This window comes from Arachis stenosperma, chromosome 9 (genome assembly GCF_014773155.1).
Source record: "Arachis stenosperma cultivar V10309 chromosome 9, arast.V10309.gnm1.PFL2, whole genome shotgun sequence".
Classification (NCBI taxonomy): Eukaryota; Viridiplantae; Streptophyta; class Magnoliopsida; order Fabales; family Fabaceae; genus Arachis; species Arachis stenosperma.
In genome coordinates, this window is record NC_080385.1 from 66,673,008 (window position 1) to 66,690,732 (window position 17,725).

Here is a 17,725-nt window from a genome sequence, read left to right on the forward strand (position 1 = left end):
GCAGGGTTGCCTTGCTTGCTTGGTCAATTGATGCTGCCCTCCTAGAGAGCAGTCTGCCCTTGTGGAGGGCAGGATTGCTTCCTTCATTGATGCGGCACACTTCCCCTTTGATTCGGCCACGCTTTTCTTTCTTTGGCTACACTTTCTATTGCCACGCTTTTCATTTTCTTTTCTTTTCTTCACCTAAAATAAACCAAACAACCACTCAAAGTATCACAAAAATCAAGAGGCTTATAAATCCATTAAAATGCAATTAAAATTAGCTTAAACCTCATGATTTATCATTAATTTCATAGTGGTTACTTGATTTAGAGAAGTTATGCATTTTCACTCCAAATCCTTTACTTATGATGCAAGAAAGTGCATAAATGCTAACTAAACAAGTGAAATTAGCTTGAAAAATGGGTATATGATGACTTGTCATCAAGAACAAGGTCTAGGCATGGCCGTGAGGCCAGCCCCCAAAGCGTGATCAGAAGATTTAAAGATCTCAAGATGATCAAAGATCCAAAGATGAAAATACAATAGCAAAAGGTCCTATTTGTAGAGAACTAGTAGCCTAGGGTTTACAGAAATGAGTAAATGACATAAAAATCCACTTCTGGGCCCACTTGGTGTGTGCTTGGGCTGAGCATTGAAGCTTTCATGTGTAGAGACTTTTCTTGGAGTTAAACGCCAGCTTTTGTTCCAGTTTGGGCGTTTAACTCCCATTCTTGTGCCAGCTCCGGCGTTTAACGCCGGGCAGTTTTGAGCTGATTTGGAACGCCGCTTTGGGCCATCAAATCTCGGGCAAAGTATGGACTATTATCCATTGCTGGAAAGCCCAGGATGTCTACTTTCCAACGCTATTGAGAGCGCGCCAATTAGGCTTCTGTAGCTCCAGAAAATCCACTTTGAGTGCAGGGAGATCAGAATCCAACAGTATCTGCAGTCCTTTTCAGCCTCTGAATCAGATTTTTGCTCAGCTCCCTCAATTTCAGCCAGAAAATACCTGAAATCATAGAAAAACACACAAACTCATAGTAAAGTCCAGAAAAGTGAATTTTAACTAAAAACTAATAAAAATATAATAAAAACTAACTAAAACATACTAAAATCATACTAAAAACAATGCCAAAAAGCGTATAAATTATCCGCTCATCACAACACCAAACTTAAATTGTTGCTTGTTCCCGAGCAAATGAAAATCAAATAAGATAAAGAGAAGAGAATATGCAATGAATTCCAAAAACATCTATGAAGATCAGTATTAATTAGATGAGCGGGGCTTTTAGATTTTTGCCTCTGAATAGTTTTGGCATCTCACTCTATCCTTTGAAATTCAGAATGATTAGCTTTTGTTCCGTAGGGAGTGTAGTATTTGTGAGAACAGGGAGTCTGAGCGAGATTATGAGCTAGTAGCCCCGGAGTCCGAGGAGAGGGTATGTTTCCCGCCTTTAGAGAGTTCCGAGAAACTTTTCTTCTATGCTTACGATTGTTTCTTCTCTAAGCTAGGTGTCCGACTTCCTTTCACCGACTTAGAATCCGAGGTCCTTTGGTCTTGTAACCTTGCCCCTACGCAACTCCATCCGAATTCTTGGGCATTTTTAAAGCTGTTTCAACTTTTGTGTCAGATTTTGGGCGTCTCTCCTTCTGTTTCCCTTTTTTCTTATCTGTTTGTGTTGACGAAGCCGGGCTCGGGTGGAGGGAAGGTGTCTTGGGTCTCTTTTAGGGCAAATGCCGGAAAGAAGTTTTGTACTTTGTATGATGAGTCGTTTCATGATTTCAAGAACTATTATTTCAAAGTTCGGGCTTTTGGAGATGTCCGACCTTTCTTTTTAGATGAGAGTGGGGAGCCTTCTTTTCCTCTTTGTTGGCAAGAGAATGTGGTGTCAGTTAAGTACACTTTTGAGAGTTTAGATGAGGTGGAACAGGCTTTTGTTGGTGTGTTGAGCAGTCTATGGGGTCGGGCACCTCACTTGGATACGAAGAAAATGCTGGGAGATCCAAGCCTTCTCCGTTCCGAGTTAGGTAGTTCCCGACCTCTCTTTGAGATTTCCTTTTTCGTATTTTGGCTTCGTTTTTGGTTTTTCTGTTTGTGATAGTCTCTTTCTTTTGTTTCTGCAGAGATGTCTTCTCAGGCTGATTCTATGAAGTTTCTTCGTCGGTCGAAGAAGTCCGCTGCAGCTCGGAATATTGAGGCTGAGGCTTCTGCCCGACCTTCCCCGCAGAAGACTACCGTGGGTGTTCAGACTCGGTCGAAGACTATTCCAACCCCTCAGTTCCGAGCTATAACTCAGGATCCTCCGTCCTCCGGACCCGGTCAGCTTTCCCCGTCCTCGACCTCGGGTCCTCCCCCCAAGAAACAGAAGACCTCCCGAGAGCTTGCCGGCTTTAATGACAAGGATTTTGACGCTCTTGGTTGGGTTGAGCAGCACATTCTCCCCCAAACCTATATTTCTACTGATGATGCGTCTATGGAGCATCACTTTCAGTATATGGCGCGGAGCTGTGTTCGGATGGCTAGTCTTCATGCCGCCATTGCTCGGGAGTTCAAGAAAGCTCCCCTTGGGGCGACCAGCTCCCGACTTGAGAAGGCACGGTCTGACCTTGATAAAATTAGTCAACTGAAGGATGCTAGGATTACTGAGCTGGAGGCCTCTTTGGAGGTAGAGAAGACTAGGGCTATTGCGGCTGTGGCGGCGGCGAGGACGTCTGAGGAGATGGCGAGGGTGGCGACGGAGAACTACACTAAGCTGTATGCCGAGCTTGTGGAGGCAAAGGAAAAATTGCAGTCTGCTCGAGATGATTTTTATGAGCTGGAGGATAATGTGGCCAAGGGTATGGATGCTATGTTTGTGAATCTGAGGGATCAGGTCCGGGTTCTTGCTCCCGACCTGGATCTGAGCTTGTTCAGTACTGATAACATGGTTGTGGAGGGAAAGATTGTTCCTGCTCCTGCTGAGGATGAGGTTCCGGTGTCCGACCCCCAGGCTCCAGCGTCCGATCCCGAGGTTCCGGTTGTGAACCCGACTTCCCCTTTGGCCGAGGATAGATCTGGTGTGGAAGTTCCAAGCCGGGGGGATGGTGCTGTTCCTGCGGTCCCGATTTCGATGGTCCCTCCGGAGCCTTCTGTTGATGTGGAGACCGGGAAGGTCCTTGATCCTCTGTGATCTTTTTTGGTGGTTGGCCCGGCCTGTGGGCTTCTTTGTTTTTTGGATGTGTTCTGCAAACATTTTGGACATCTTTTTTACTTTAGCTACTCTGTAGCTTTTATTATGCCATGCTTTTGTGTTTTGGCTTTTTTTTGTTTCCGCTTTTTTGCTTTTTAGTTGTTTTTGGGTAACAACTTTTTAGCTAGCGTTTTGGCTTCTCGTTTTCGCTTTTTTTGCTTTTTAGTTGTTTTTGGGTAACAACTTTTTAGCTAGCGTTTTGGCTTCTCGTTTTCGCTTTTTTGCTTTTTAGTTGTTTTTGGGTAACAACTTTTTAGCTAGCGTTTTGGCTTCTCGTTTTCGCTTTTTTGCTTTTTAGTTGTTTTTGGGTAACAACTTTTTAGCTAGCGTTTTGGCTTCTCGTTTTCGCTTTTTTGCTTTTTAGTTGTTTTCGGGTAACAACTTTTTAGCTAGCGTTTTCTCGAAGTCCTGGTTCTTTTGCCGTTTTAAGGCTTTCTTTCTTGGGTCCGAGTTTATTCTCGGACCTCGGGATCCTTTGAGTACCTCCTTTAGTCAGGTCCGACTTCGTCGTTTGGTCGGCCCTTTAAGTTATTTTTGTAACCTCTTTTCTATTTGGCTTTTCGAGCCATTTCAGAGTTACTTTTATAACTTCTCACATTAATTTGAACCTCGTCGCTTCATCTTTGCCGACCTTGTATGGCCTTTTGGCAAATGATTTTTTGCGTTTTGCCGAGCATAAATTAATGCGCCTTGGTGGGGTACTTTTCTAGGATATGCTTCATCACGAAGAAGAGAAAATAAAGAAATTTGATTAGTATTAAAAAAGAAGAGTATTTACAAAGTGTTTACCCCTTTGACTAGGTCGGGTGTCCTACTTAACCGGGTGTCTCATTAAAAAACCCTTGTAGGGAAAAAGAGTACACCTCGGGTTAAGTTTTTCTAGCTGTAGTACCGTCTTAAGTTACAGGCGTGCCAGGCTCTGGGCAGCTCATTGCCTTCTAAGTCAGATATCCTGTAGTAGCCTGTCCCTAAGACTTCTGTTACCTTGTAGGGCCCTTTCCAATTTGCGGCTAGCTTTCCTTCTCCCGACTTTTGTGTTCCGATGTCATTTCGGATTAAGATCAGGTCGTGAATGGAGAAGCTTCGCTTTATTACCTTTTGGTTGTATCTGAGGGCCGTTCGCCGCTTTAAGGCTTCTTCTCGGATTCGGGCTCTTTCTCGGACCTCGGGGAGGAGGTCGAGTTCTTCCCTTTGTGCCTGAGGGTTGCCTCCTTCGTTGTAGAAGACGGCTCTGGGTGATCCTTCGTCTATTTCGACGGGAATCATTGCTTCCATTCCGTAAGCTAGTCGGAATGGGGATTCTCCCGTTGTAGAGTGTGGGCTTGTCCGATATGCCCATAATACCTGGGGGAGTTCGTCGGCCCATGCCCCTTTGGCCTCTTGGAGTCTTCGTTTTAATCCGGCCAAGATGACTTTATTTGCAGCCTCTGCTTGTCCATTGGCCTGTAGGTGTTCGACTGACGTGAACTGTTGTTTGATTTTTAGGCCGGCCACTAAGTTCTGAAAACTTGTGTCTGTGAACTGTGTTCCATTGTCTGTTGTGATGGAGTAGGGGACTCCGAACCTCGTGACAATGTTTTTGTATAGGAATTTACGGCTTTTCTGGGCCGTAATAGTGGCTAAGGGTTCAGCCTCGATCCACTTTGTGAAGTAGTCGACCCCTACTATGAGGTATTTGACCTGCCCCGGTCCTTGTGGGAACGGGCCGAGTAGGTCGAGTCCCCACTTTGCGAAGGGCCATGGTGCAGTGATGCTTATGAGGTCTTCGGGTGGCGCTTTGTGAAAATTGGCATGCTTTTGGCAGGGGGGGCATATTTTCACAAACTCCGCCGCGTCTCTTTGCAAGGTCGGCCAGTAGAATCCGGCTCTGACTATTTTCTTGGATAGGGCCCGAGCTCCGAGATGGTTCCCACACATGCCTTCGTGGACTTCTTCGAGGACGCTCTTTGTTTCTGAGGTTGGGACGCACCTCAGGAGGGGGTTTGAGAATCCTCTTCTGTATAATACGTCATGGATTAGCGTATAATTCTGGGCGTCCTTTGTAAGCCTTTTAGCTTCTCTTCTTTCGGCGGGGAGAGTTCCCGACTTCAGGTAGCTGAGTATGGGGGTCATCCATCCTTGTTGTTGGTCGGATATGTTTAGTATTTCTTCCTCCCTTAACACGGACGGAGATTGTAGAGTTTCTTGGAGGAGACTTCTGTTGTTCCCTCCGGGCTTGGTGCTAGCAAGTTTTGAGAGGGCGTCTGCCCGAGCATTTTGCTCCCGAGGTATGTGCTGGATTTGTATTTCCGGGAAGTGTCGTAATTGCGCCTGTGTTTGGTCCAGGTATTTTTTCATAGTAGGGTCTTTGGCCTGGTAGCTTCCATTTACTTGTGAGGTGACGACCTGGGAGTCACTGAAGATCGTGATTCTCTTGGCTCCGACCTCTTCGGCTAGCTTTAGTCCTGCTAGTAGGGCCTCGTATTCAGCTTGGTTGTTTGAGGCCTGGAACTCGAATTTTAGGGATAGCTCTATCCGTGTTCCTTGATCGCTTTCGAGTATAACACCGGCTCCGCTTCCTGTTTTGTTTGAGGACCCGTCGACATACAGATTCCATGAGAGTGGGGTTCCTGGGGTCTCAGTGTATTCCGCGACGAAGTCGGCTAGATATTGAGATCTTATAGCAGTCCGGGCTTCATAGTGGAGGTCGAACTCGGACAGTTCCACCGCCCATCGTAGGATTCGTCCTGCCATGTCTGTCTTCTGTAGGATGTGTCTCATGGGTTGGTTTGTCCGGACTTTGATGGTGTGGGCTTGAAAGTAGGGGCGGAGTCTTCGAGCTGTGAATACTAGTGCATAGGCGAATTTCTCTATTTCTGATAGTTTAATTCGGCCCCTTGTAGTGCTTTGCTTACGAAGTATATGGGGTGTTGCCCCTGTTCGTTTTCTCGTATTAGCGCTGAGACGACTGCCCGATGTCCGACTGAGAGGTATAGCACGAGCTCTTCCCCTTTTAGAGGTCGGGTTAGGGTTGGTGGCCGCCCGAGGAATTCCTTGAATTCTTGGAAGGCCTTTTCGCACTCCGGGGTCCATGAGAAGGGTTTCCCTTTCTTTAGGAGTGAGTAGAGAGGTAGTGACCTTATCGCTGATCCTGCCAAGAATCTTGATAGGGCGGCTAGCCTTCCATTCAGTTGTTGTACTTCTTTGACACACGTCGGGCTTTTCATATTGAGTATTGCTTGGCATTTGTCCGGGTTTGCTTCGATGCCTCTTTGAGTCAGCATGAAGCCTAAGAACTTTCCGGCTTCCGCGGCAAAGGTGCACTTTGTCGGGTTAAGTCTCATATTGTGTTTCCTGAGGGTGTCGAAGATACTGCTGAGGTCGGCCACCAAGTTTTTGTCTTCTTGTGTCTTTACCAGCATGTCGTCGACGTACACCTCTAGCTGTAGCCCGATGTGTTCTGAGAATACTTTGTTCATTAGCCTCTGGTAGGTTGCCCCTGCGTTCTTCAGCCCGAAGGGCATTACTACATAGCAGTAGTTTGCCTTTGGGGTTATGAACGAGGTCTTTTCTTGGTCAGGTCCATACATCGGGATTTGATTATATCCCGAGTATGCATCCATGAAGGAGAGGTATCTGTAGCCCGAAGCTGCATCGACTAAGGCGTCGATGTTTGGTAGTGGATATGGATCTTTGGGGCAGGCTTTGTTGAGATCCGTGTAGTCGACGCACATCCTCCATTTTCCATTGGGCTTCTTTACTAGGACCACATTTGCGAGCCATAGGGGGTATTTTACTTCCCTAATGAACCCTGCATCTAGTAGTGCTTGTACTTGTTCTTCTATTGCTTGCATGCGTTCGGGCCCGAGCTTCCTGCGTCTTTGTTGGACAGGTCGGGATCCCGGGTATACTGATAGCTTATGGCACATTAGGCCGGGGCTTATGCCTGGCATATCGGAGGCTTTCCAGGCGAAGAGGTCGGAATTCTCCCTTAAGAGGGTTGTGAGTTCCTCCTTTAGGCCTGCTTCGAGGTTTGCCCCCACGTTTGTTACTTTCTCGGGTGTGTTCCCGATTTGGATCTTTTCGGTTTCTCCTTCTGGTTGTGGCCGAAGATCTTCTCGGGCCTGGACTCGCCCGAGTTCTATTGTGTTGACCTCTTTCCCTTTTAGGTTCAGGCTTTCGTTGTAGCATCGTCGTGCTAGTTTTTGGTCGCCTTTTAGGGTAGCGATCCCCTTTGCGGTAGGGAACTTCATACAGAGGTGTGGGGTCGAGACTATAGCTGCTAGTCTGTTTAAGGTTGGTCGTCCGATGAGGGCGTTGTATGCCGAAGTGACGTCGACTACAATGTAGTCGATATTTAATGTTTTGGCTTGCTCGCCCTTTCCAAAGGTAGTGTGTAACGAGATGTATCCCAAGGGACGGATCGGGGTATCTCCTAGTCCAAACAGGTCGGTGGGATAGGCTTTTATCTCTTTTTCTTCAAGTCCGAGCTTGTCGAAGGCTGTTTTGAACAGGATGTCTGCTGAGCTCCCCTGGTCGATCAGGGTTCGATGTAGGTTGGCGTTTGCTAGAATAATGGTGATCACCATTGGATCGTCGTGCCCGGGTATTATCCCTTGGGCATCTTCTCGGGTGAATGAGATGGTGGGTAACTCGGGCAGGGGACTGTCTTCTCGGACGTGATATATTTCCTTGAGGTGTCTCTTTCGCGAGGATCTGGATGTTCCTCCGCCTGCGAAACCTCCGTTTATCATGTGTACGTGCCTTTCAGGGGTTCGTGGGGTCGGTTCGGCCCGATCTTCGTTATCTCCTCGTCTCCTCTTCCTGGTCTCTTCTCCTTTCTCTGCTATGTATCTGTCGAGTTTTCCTTCTCTGGCTAATTTTTCTATAACATTCTTTAGGTCGTGGCAGTCGTTAGTAGGATGGCCGTAGAGTCTGTGATATTCGCAGTACTCGGACCGATCTCTCCCTGCTCTCTTGTGCTTTAGAGGTCGGGGTGGTGGGATTCTTTCGGTGTGGCACACCTCTCTGTAGACGTCTACCAGGGCGACTCGGAGGGGGGTGTAGCTGTGGTATTTCCGTGGCCTGTCCGAACTGGATTCTTCTTTCTTTTTCTGTTCCCGATCTCGATCTCGGAATGAATGGGTTGACTCCTTCTTGGAAGAGTCCCTTATCTGGGAAGTTTCCTCCATGTTGATATATTTTTCTGCTCGCTCTTGCACCTCGTATAAGGAGGTCGGGTATCGTTTGGATAGGGATTGGCTAAACGGTCCTTCTTTTAGGCCGTTTGCTAGTCCCATGAGGGCTGCTTCAGTGGGCAAGTGTTGTATGTCCAGGCAGGCTTTGTTGAATCGCTCCATGTATTCTCGGAGGGTTTCTTGGTTGCCTTGTTTGATCCCGAGTAGGCTGGGGGCATGTTTTGCCTTATCCTTTTGAATAGAGAACCTTGTTAAGAATTTTTTGGTCAGGTCCTCAAAGCTGGAGATTGATCCTGGCGGCAGGTTGTCGAACCACTTCATGGCCGATTTTGTAAGAGTGGTAGGGAAGGCTTTGCATCGAATCGCGTCGGAGGCGTCGACTAGGTACATTCTGCTTCTGAAGGCTTGGATCGGTGGTGCCGTCGTAGAGGTCCATATCGGGCGGTTTGAAGTTTCGCGGTACCTTTTCTTTCATGATCTCTTGCGTAAAGGGATCATGATTGCCTTCGGGGGTGGTGCCGTGTTCCGTCCGATTTTTCAGGTTGGCCTCTATCTTTCGTAGTTTTTCTTCTAATTCTCTGCGTTTGCGAGCTTCCCTTCTTAGATCTTGTTCAGTTTCTTTCTGCTTCTTTATGTCTTCTTCGAGCTGTTTCAGCCGGTTTTGCTGCGCTTGTACTGTTTCCAGAATCTCCGAACTCTTTTCTTTTTCGGGATTTTGTGGATCTTTGTCTAGGAGTGATGTCTTTGGGCGATTCTGTTTGTTTCCCCCTGGAGTGCGTGGTGATAGAGGGCTGTCCGGCCGTTCTCCGGTGTCAACTTCCTCTTCTTGTTCTGATGTAGCGTGGTTATTGTTGGGAGGGTCGTCCGCCATGGATGACTTCCAGGGTCCCCGGCAACGGCGCCAATGTTCCGAGGGTTACCTGAAACGTGTAGCTCGGTCGTTCAGGCAAGGTCCGAGGTAGGGGTCTGTGACCCGAGCTTGGTGTGCTGAACGACGGGGGGGTGTACCTGCAATGACACTCCGATGCTTAAGTTAGCATGGGTCCAAGCAGATATCGAGTAGAATTAGAGTATGAGTTATACCTGGGTGCTCCAGTGTATTTATAGTAGTTGGTCGTGATCATCCCTGGATAAGATATTCTTATCTTATCTTATCTTTTTGGGAGTTTTATCTTTATCTCTGTGGAACCGCCTTTCCCAGGCCTTTTCGGCCTTTAGGTTTTGGGCTTCGCTCCTTTTGATGGGCCTTTTCCTTTGTTGGTCCGAGGTCCGACCTCAGGCGTAGGCCTTTGGGACGACCTCGGACCTTCTGTGGATTAGCCGGGTTAGGAGAGCTCGGTCAGGGTATGAACAGCTTTTATAAGAATTCAGAATCCAGATAGTGTTATTGATTCCCCTAGTTAAGTATGATGATTCTTGAACACAGCTACTTTATGAGTCTTGGCCGTGGCCCAAAGCACTCTGTCTTCCAGTATTACCACCGGATACATACATGCCACAGACACATAATTGGGTGAACCTTTTCAGATTGTGACTCAGCTTTGCTAGAGTCCCCAATTAGAGGTGTCCACGGTTCTTAAGCACACTCTTTTTGCCTTGAATCACAACTTTATTTCTTTCTTTTTTTCTTTTCGTTTGTTTTTTTTTTGTTCACTGCTTTTTCTTGCTTCAAGAATCATTTTTCTGATTTTTCAGATCCTCAATAACATGTCTCCTTTTTTATCGTTCTTTCAAGAGCCAATCATTCATGAACAACAAATTCAAAAGACATATGCACTGTTCAAGCATACATTCAAAAACCAAAATATTGCCACCACATCAAAATAATTAATCTGTTATAAAATTCAAAATTCATGCAATTCTTCTCTTTTTCAATTAAGAACATTTTTCATTTAAGAAAGGTGATGGATTCATAGGACATTCATAACTTTAAGGCACAGACACTAAGACACTAATGATCATAAGACACAAACATAGATAGACATAAGCATGAAAATTCGAAAAACAGGAAAATAAAGAACAAGGAAATTAAAGAACGGGTCCACCTTAGTGATGGCGGCTTGTTCTTCCTCTTGAAGATCTTATAGAGTGCTTTAGCTCCTCAATGTCTCTTCCTTGCCTTTGTTGCTCCTCTCTCATGATCCTTTGATCTTCTCTAATTTCATGGAGGAGGATGGAATGTTCTTGGTGCTCCACCCTTAGTTGTCCCATGTCAGAACTCAATTCTCCTAGGGAGGTGTTGATTTGCTCCCAATAGTTTTGTGGAGGAAAGTGCATCCCTTGAGGTATCTCAGGGATTTCATGATGAGTGAAATCTCTTGTTTGCTCTATCCTTTTCTTAGTTATGGGCTTGTCCTCATCAATGAGGATGTCTCCCTCTATGTCAATTCCAACTGAATAACAGAGGTGACAAATGAGATGAGGAAAGGCTAACCTTGCCAAGGTAGAGGACTTGTCCGCCACCTTATAAAGTTCTTGGGCTATAACCTCATGAACTTCTACTTCCTCTCCAATCATGATGCTATGAATCATGATGGCCCGGTCTATAGTAATTTCGGACCGGTTGCTAGTGGGAATGATTGAGCGTTGGATAAACTCCAACCATCCCCTAGCCACTGGCTTGAGGTCATGCCTTCTCAGTTGAACCGACTTCCCTCTTGAATCTCTCTTCCATTGAGCGCCCTCTTCACAAATGTCTATGAGGACTTGGTCCAACCTTTGATCAAAGTTGACCCTTCTAGTGTAAGGGTGTTCATCTCCTTGCATCATGGGCAAGTTGAATGCCAACCTTACATTTTCCGGACTAAAATCTAAGTATTTCCCCCGAACCATTGTAAGCCAATTCTTTGGATTCGGGTTCACACTTTGATCATGGTTCTTGGTGATCCATACATTGGTGTAGAACTCTTGAACCATTAAGATTCCGACTTGTTGAATGGGGTTGGTAAGAACTTCCCAACCTCTTCTTTGGATCTCATGTCGGATCTCCGGATATTCACTCTTTTTGAGTATGAAAGGGACCTCGGGGATCACCTTCTTCAAGGCCACAACTTCATAGAAGTGGTCTTGATGCACTCTTGAGATGAATCTCTCCATCTCCTATGACTCGGAGGTGGAAGCTTTTGCCTTCCCTTTCCTCTTTCTAGAGGTTTCTCCGGCCTTAGGTGCCATAAATGGTTATGGAAAAACAAAAAGCAACGCTTTTACCACACTAAACTTAGAAGGTTTGCTCGTCCTCGAGCAAAAGAAGAAAGAAGATAGTAGAAGAAGAAGAAATAGAGGAGAAGGAGGGGGGCTTTGTGTTTCGGCCAAGGGAGAGAAGTAGTGTGTATGATGTGTAAAAATGAGGGGGTGAAGATGGGTTTATATAGGGGTGGGGAGAGGGGTAGGGTTCGGTCATGTATGGGTGGGTTGGGGAGAGAAAGTGGTTTGAATTTGAATGGTGAGGTAGGTGGGGTTTTATGAAGGATGGATGTGAGTGGTGAAGAGAATGGTAGGATTTGATAGGTGAGGGGTTTTTGGGGAAGAGGTGTTGAGGTGATTGGTGAATGGGTGAAGAAGAGAGAGAGAGTGGTGGGGTAGGTGGGGATCCTGTGGGGTCCACAGATCATGAGGTGTTAAGGAATATTCATCCCTGCTCCAAGTGGCGAGCAAAAATGCTCTTTATGCCAATTCTGGCGTTAAACGGCGGGCTGGTGCCCATTTCTGGCGTTTAACGCCATCTTCTTGCCCTTTTCTGGCGTTTAACGCCAGTCTGGTGCCCCTTTCTGGCGTTAAACGCCCAGAATGGTGCCAGACTGGGCGTTAAACGCCCATTTGCTGCCCTTACTGGTGTTTAAACGCCAGCAAGATTTTCCTCTAGGGTGTGCTATTTTTCTTCCTATTTTTCATTCTATTTTTGCTTTTTCAATTGATTTTGTTACTTCCCATGATCATCAACCTACAAAAAACATAAAATAACAAAGGAAAATAGATAAATATAACATTGGGTTGCCTCCCAACAAGCGCTTCTTTAATGTCAGTAGCTTGACAGTGGGCTCTCATGGAACCTCACAGATTCTCAGAGCAATGTTGGAACCTCCCAACACTAAACTTAGAGTTTGAATGTGGGGGTTCAACACCAAACTTAGAATTTGGTTATGGCCTCCCAACACCAAACTTAGAGTTTGACTGTGGGGGCTCTGTTTGACTCTGTTTTGAGAGAAGCTCTTCATGCTTCCTATCCATGGTTACAGAGGGATATCCTTGAGCCTTAAACACAAAGGATTCTTCATTCACTTGAATGATCAATTCTCCTCTGTCAACATCAATCACAGCCTTTGCTGTGGCTAGGAAGGGTCTACCAAGGATGATGGATTCATCCATGCACTTCCCAGTCTCTAGGACTATGAAATCAGCAGGGATGTAATGGTCTTCAACCTTCACCATAACATCGTCTACAAGTCCATAAGCTTGTTTTCTTGAGTTGTCTGCCATCTCTAGTGAGATTTTTGCAACTTGTGCCTCAAAAATCCTAGCTTCTCCATTACAGAGAGAGGCATGAGGTTTATACTTGACCTTAAGTCACACAGAGCCTTCTTAAAGGTCATGGTGCCTATGGTACAAGGTATTGAGAACTTCCCAGGATCCTGTCTCTTTTGAGGTAATCTCTGCCTAGACAAGTCATCTAGTTCTTTGGTGAGCAAAGGAGGTTCATCCTCCCAAGTCTCATTACCAAATAATTTGTCATTTAGCTTCATGATTGCTCCAAGGTACTTGGCAACTTGCTCTTCAGTGACATTTTCATCATCTTCAGAGGAAGAATACTCATCAGAGCTCATGAATGGCAAAAGTAAATCCAATGGAATCTCTATAGTCTCGGTGTGAGCCTCAGATTCCCATGGTTCCTCATTAGGGAACTCATTGGAGGTCAGTGGACGTCCATTGAGGTCTTCCTCAGTGGCGATCACTGCCTTTTCCTCCTCTCCAAATTCGGCCATATTGATGGCCTTGCATTCTCCTTTTGGATTCTCTTCTGTATTGCTTGGAAGAGTACTAGGAGGAAGTTCAGTAATTTTCTTACTCAGCTGTCCCACTTGTGCCTCCAAATTTCTAACGGAGGACCTTGTTTCAGTCATGAAACTTTGAGTGGTTTTGATTAGATCAGAGACCATGGTTGCTATGTTAGAGTGGTTCTGCTTAGAATTCTCTGTCTATTGCTGAGAAGATGATGGAAAAGGCTTGCCATTGCTAAACTTGTTTCTTCCACCATTATTGTTGTTGAAACCTTGTTGAGGTCTCTGTTGATCCTTCCATAAGAGATTTGGATGATTTCTCCATGAAAAATTATAGGTGTTTCCATAGGGTTCTTCTATGTAATTCAACTCTTCCATTGAAGGGTTCTCAGGATCATAAGTTTCTTCTTCGGATGAAGCATCCTTAGTACTGCCTGGTGCATTTTGCATTCCAGACAGACTTTGAGAAATCAAATTGACTTGCTGAGTCAATATTTTGTTCTGAGCCAATATGGCATTCAGAGTATCAATCTCAAGAACTCCTTTCTTCTGATTCGTCCCATTGTTCACAGGATTCCTTTCAGAAGTGTACATGAATTGGTTATTTGCAACCAATTCAATGAGCTCTTGAGCTTCTGCAGGCGTCTTCTTTAGATGAAGAGATCCTCCAGCAGAGCTATCCAATTACATCTTGGACAGTTCAGACAGACCATCATAAAAGATACCTATGATGCTCCATTCAGAAAGCATGTCAGAAGGACACTTTCTGATCAATTATTTGTATCTTTCCCAAGCTTCATAGAGGGATTCACCTTCCTTCTGTCTGAAGGTTTGGACTTCCACTCTAAGCTTACTCAATTTTTGAGGTGGAAAGAACTTTGCCAAGAAGGCATTGACTTGCTTTTCCTAAGAGTTCAGGCTTTCTTTAGGTTGTGAGTCCAACCAAATCCTAGCTCTGTCTCTTATAGCAAAAGGGAATAGCATAAGTCTGTAGACCTCAGGGTCAACCCCATTAGTCTTGATAGTGTCACAGATTTGCAAGAATTCAGCTAAAAACTGATGAGGATCTTCCAATGGAAGTCCATGGAACTTGCAATTCTGTTGCATTAGAGAAACTAATTGAGGCTTAAGCTCAAAGTTGTTTGCTCCAATGGCAGGGATAGAGATGCTTCTCCCATAGAAGTCGGGAATAGGTGCAGTAAAGTCACCCAGCACCTTCCTTGCATTGTTCGCATTGTTGTTGTTTTCGGCTGCCATGGGTTCTTCTTCTTTGAAGATTTCTGTTAGGTTCTCTATAGAGAGTTGTGCCTTAGCTTCTCTTAGCTTTCGCTTCAAGGTCCTTTCAGGTTCAGGGTCAGCCTCAACAAGAATGCTTTTGTCTTTGCTCCTGCTCATATGAAAGAGAAGAGAACAAGAAAATATGGAATCCTCTATGTCATAGTATAGAGATTCCTTGAGGTGTCAGAGGAAAAAAATAGAACGAAGAGGTAGAAGAATTCGAACTTATCAAGAAAGATGGAGTTCGAATTGTGCATTGAGGAGGAGTGTTAGTCCATAAATAGAAGGATGTGAGAAGAGGGGAAGAAATTTTCGAAAATTATGTAAAAAGATTTTAAAAATATTTTGAAAAATACTAATTGATTTTCGAAAACTAAGAGTGGAAAAGAAATCATGTGATTTTTGAAAAAGATTTTGAAATTAGAAATCAAAAAGATATGATTGAAAACTATTTTGAAAAAGATGTGATTAAGAAGATATGATTGAAAAGCAATTTAAAAAAAAAGATTTGATTTTGAAAATTAATGACATGGCTAACAAGGAAAGATATGATTCAGACATTAAACCTTTCTCAACAGAAAAGGCAACATACTTGAAATGTTGAATCAAATCATTAATTGTTAGCAAGTATTTTTGAAAATGGAAAGAAATTGATTTTGAAAATATATGATTGAAAAGATATGATTTGAAAAAAAGATTTGATTTTGAAAAATTTTGAAAACTTAAAAAAAATTTGAGTTAAAAACAAAAATCTTCCCTCTTGTGCCATCCTGGCGTTAAATGCCCAGAATGGTATCTGTTCCGAGGGTTACCTGAAACGTGTAGCTCGGTCGTTCAGGCAAGGTCCGAGGTAGGGGTCTGTGACCCGAGCTTGGTGTGCTGAACGACGGGGGGGTGTACCTGCAATGACACTCCGATGCTTAAGTTAGCATGGGTCCAAGCAGATATCGAGTAGAATTAGAGTATGAGTTATACCTGGGTGCTCCAGTGTATTTATAGTAGTTGGCCGTGATCATCCCTGGATAAGATATTCTTATCTTATCTTATCTTTAGGGAGTTTTATCTTTATCTTTGTGGAACCGCCTTTCCCAGGCCTTTTCGGCCTCTAGGTTTTTGGGCTTCGCTCCTTTTGATGGGCCTTTTGCTTTGTTGGTCCGAGGTCCGACCTCAGGCGTAGGCCTTTGGGACGAGGTCGGACCTTCTGTGGTATAGCCGAGTTTAGGAGAGCTCGGTCAGGGTATGAACAGTGCCCCTGCCCGAGTTCGTCCTTTGGAGAGGTCGAGCTCGGGCATAGTAGTTTTGAATTTTGAAAAAACGGTCGTTTCAGCATTTATTGCTTGTTACCGTTTCTTCCTCGATTTCCGTGCGGCGCTCTGTGGAGGCATTATATATTTGCCCCTTTCCTCATTTTTCTTCGTTTATTCCTTTCCTTTTCTGAGTTTTTTCGTCGCTTTCTTTTTCGAGCACCTTCCTTTTTTCTCTCTGTTCTTCTCTCCAGTTTTTCTGTGCGTTCTTTTCGGAGTTTCTTCTGTGCCGCCGTTCTCGCTCTTTTTGCGTTGGAGCTCGCCGTCGTCTTCCTTTCTTTTCCAGGTTTGTTTTCGTCTTTCACTTTTGCTGTGTACGTATGCTTCTGTTTCTTTTTCTTCTATGTTTGGGTTGCCCCGGAAAGAGGTGCCGCCACTGTTTGTTTGCATGTTGTGTGGTGGGGGCTCTTTTCTCTGATTACTTTGCCTATTCGGGTTGCTGTATTTTCCCTAAAAGAACTTTGTTTTCTTGCTTCTGCTGAAATGGGTTTTTTCTGCCTTTGTGTGATTTTTGCCTTGCTGTTGTATTTTTTCTTTGTAGGCAAGATTTTTTATGTCTCGAAAGGTGTTTCAAGCAATGTCGACCAAGATTCCGAGTGGTCTAGGTTGGGTAGATCCTGCTCCTCTAAGGGTCCCGTCTGTTGTAGATTCTGAGTACTTGATTAGGTTCCGTAGGGAGTGTAGTATTTGTGAGAACAGGGAGTCTGAGCGAGATTATGAGCTAGTAGCCCCGGAATCCGAGGAGAGGGTATGTTTCCCGCCTTTAGAGAGTTCCGAGAAACTTTTCTTCTATGCTTACGATTGTTTCTTCTCTAAGCTAGGTGTCCGACTTCCTTTCACCGACTTAGAATCCGAGGTCCTTTGGTCTTGTAACCTTGCCCCTACGCAACTCCATCCGAATTCTTGGGCATTTTTAAAGCTGTTTCAACTTTTGTGTCAGATTTTGGGCGTCTCTCCTTCTGTTTCCCTTTTTTTCTTATCTGTTTGTGTTGACGAAACCGGGCTCGGGTGGAGGGAAGGTGTCTTGGGTCTCTTTCTTTTTAGATGAGAGTGGGGAGCCTTCTTTTCCTCTTTGTTGGCAAGAGAATGTGGTGTCGGTTAAGTACACTTTTGAGAGTTTAGATGAGGTGGAACAGGCTTTTGTTGGTGTGTTGAGCAGTCTATGGGGTCGGGCACTTCACTTGGATACGAAGAAAATGTTGGGAGATCCAAGCCTTCTCCGTTCCGAGTTAGGTAGTTCCCGACCTCTCTTTGAGATTTCCTTTTTCGTATTTTGGCTTCGTTTTTGGTTTTTCTGTTTGTGATAGTTTCTTTCTTTTGTTTCTGCAGAGATGTCTTCTCAGGCTGATTCTATGAAGTTTCTTCGTCGGTCGAAGAAGTCCGCTGCAGCTCGGAATATTGAGGCTGAGGCTTCTGCCCGACCTTCCCCGCAGAAGACTACCGTGGGTGTTCAGACTCGGTCGAAGACTATTCCAACCCCTCAGTTCCGAGCTATAACTCAGGATCCTCCGTTCTCCGGACCCGGTCAGCTTTCCCCGTCCTCGACCTCGGGTCCTCCCCCCAAGAAACAGAAGACCTCCCGAGAGCTTGCCGGCTTTAATGACAAGGATTTTGACGCTCTTGGTTGGGTTGAGCAGCACATTCTCCCCCAAACCTATATTTCTACTGATGATGCGTCTATGGAGCATCACTTTCAGTATATGGCGCGGAGCTGTGTTCGGATGGCTAGTCTTCATGCCGCCATTGCTCGGGAGTTCAAG

The 17,725-nt window shown here is 45.1% G+C and overlaps 1 non-coding gene across 1 annotated transcript; it reads left to right on the top strand.

Annotated features, from left to right (window-relative positions):
* The first annotated feature begins 14,127 nt into the window (after positions 1-14,127).
* On the top strand, positions 14,128-14,235 carry LOC130952284 (small nucleolar RNA R71). Its single transcript, XR_009074465.1, has one exon. It is a non-coding gene; the product is annotated as a small nucleolar RNA R71 (small nucleolar RNA).
* Positions 14,236-17,725: the final 3,490 nt, after the last annotated feature.